Here is a 2,653-nt window from a genome sequence, read left to right on the forward strand (position 1 = left end):
TTAGAAAATCAATAATAAAGTTGAGCCGAACGAAGCCTCTGAAAGCTATGGCCTAGTATGTTTAAATAAATTGCTGCTAGCCATAGTCGTACATTAAAATCAAACCTAATGTAGTGCTTCGTTTGAGCAATTTTCCTTACTGCTTCTTTAATGCAGCCTTTTTAGTACAAAAAATTAATTTTTTATTTATTAAAAAGCTGATTTAGGAAAGTAGTGAGAAAACCGTTCCATCATGTTATTTCCTCTTCCCACAATGGTCTCGTAAGTTCTTTAATGAAAATATATAATGGTAATATAGGTTATTCTATAATCAAAACTATTTAGTTACAATACCTTCAAAACATTAACATAATATTTCAAACACATTCATTTATCTCCTATTTATAATGCGTAATTATTGTGCAATGGATCCTTATAATTACAAATGACAACATTGAAGATTATGATCCAATTACTTCGAAGCAACCAATAAGGTAATTAATCAATTTGTGAGTGATAAGCGGGTGTCAATATTTGACACGACACGAAAACCCGACCCCGGTCTTCGACCCGAAAAATTCAAAGTTGGACCCGACCCGATTTCAAAAAGGTCGGGTTCGGGTTGACCCGGCGGGTTGCCGGGTGCAACCCGTAAACCCGTTTTAAATTGGAATTTGCCCGCATTGCCCCGCTGCCCGCGAAGGCTGCCCCGCCTGCCGCGCACCCCCCGTTGCTGCGCACGCTTCCGCTCCTGCAGCGACGGGCCCCGCCGCGGCACCGCACTCGCCCTCACGCGCACCACGCTCTCCGCTCGCACCCGCGCTCGCTGCTAGCCCGCGCGCCACCCCGGCTGGCTCGCGCGCCGCACCCGGGCTCACCACACAACCCGCTCACCCGCATTTCGGTCTGGTCGGGTCGGGTCAAACCAATGCGGCGATTCGGTGAATTTCCTGAAGCTTCCTTTATCTACCCGGTCGGTTAGGGTCGATCCGGTTTGTGAGCCGTGGGTCAGTTCGGGTTCGACCGAACCCGACCCGATTGACCCAATGACACCCCTAGTGAGTAGCATGAAGGAAAAATGATTGTATGGATATACGTTTCCATGTAGAGCAAAAAAGTTTTGTTTGGGACGGTTTCCTTAATCTTCTTTAAAAAATTTTAGTAACAAAAGTAATGTTTTACTGAAAGCTTCTTTAAAATACGTTAAAAAATCGTCCTCAATGAGGCTTAAGAATAAAAAGCAAACGAGCATATGAAATAAGTATAGCTATGAGAGAGCAATAAAGTGCCAGGAATATACCCCATACTATATGATTGGGTAGTATTGAGATAGTCACTTGATGAGAAAGTTACTCATGAATCCTTAGGCTTTTTTGGCGAGTCTCTTGTGCCTGACTTTAAAGCATTTTTAGTATAAGAAATTCTTAATTTTTTGTACTAAAAGAACAGCTTTAGAGCAGCAAGAATACCGTTAACCCAAACTACAGCCTTAGGACATCACTTTGTATGTCTAAAGTTGTTATGATATGTTTTTCTCTCTTTTAGATCTCGGAATATAAAGTTCCAATCAATTTAACCTTTTGAGACATTAAAACTGTTTCAAAATATTATCTTGAAACAAATTCATCAATTGTTGTAAAAATTGAGGGTAATTCGGGTCATATTTATATAAATATTAAACACCGATGATATTTTAGCGTCAATTGATATAATAGGGAAATTAAAAAATAACTGTCAATTTTTTAAATTAAATTGATTCATATGTTGAAAAAAAATTATTAGACATAGAAAGACAACTTAACTAATAGTGAGGTCTCCATATACGAGCCAAATTTCCAATCCAGTTTTCGAAACTATTCGAGGCCTAATACACAGTTGCAAACTTGCTGGTTCCTGCTTCAGGGACTGTTTGGTGTCAGATTTTACACTCGGATTGATGCATTGATTTATGATTAAATCCTTCCGAACGTTTCAAGCGCTCTGTAAATTCCTAGTCCTCGTAAATCCCAGATTTACGGCCGTAAATCCGAGATTTAGTAAATCCCTCAATTTGACGGAATTAAGAATTTACGGACAAAGGGATTTACGAGCTTTGCAAGTTCCCATTTGTGATAGACGAGGCGAAAGGTTACATTACACAGTGAAGTGAAGCTCTCGATCGTGAATTAGGGTGTCAATATTTGACACGGACACAAAAATCCAACCCCGGAAAGATTAACAGTTTATCAATATTTTTTTCAAAATTTATCAGAATTTAATGTCATATTATACCACCCAATTTTAAGATTAAGACATTCTTAGATTTACTAAGAGTGTTTTGGCAAGCCAATGTTGGCATTAATAGTAAGATCTTTTAATCGGACTTGTAAATGATTATACTGAAAATTTTTCAATGCCAAATGATAAATCGTGGTTAAATCTGAGAAACTTTTTTCGACAAATATTTAGGATTTATGATCAATTAGGAGATTTAATTTAAGGAGATAATGTATGAAACCAAAGAATGGCAATATGACAAACTATATTAGTAGTAAATATTTTTAAAAAAATATTAAATTATTTCGCTAGAAATATTATTATGATTTAATTATATTAGTTAAGAGTAAAGTTTAATTACACTATATACTACTAATTAGCTAATTAATTTTATGCACTAATTATAATATTAATTATA

The sequence above is a fragment of the Dendrobium catenatum genome, unplaced genomic scaffold (genome assembly GCF_001605985.2).
Source record: "Dendrobium catenatum unplaced genomic scaffold, ASM160598v2 fragScaff_scaffold_1720, whole genome shotgun sequence".
Taxonomy (NCBI): Eukaryota; Viridiplantae; Streptophyta; class Magnoliopsida; order Asparagales; family Orchidaceae; genus Dendrobium; species Dendrobium catenatum.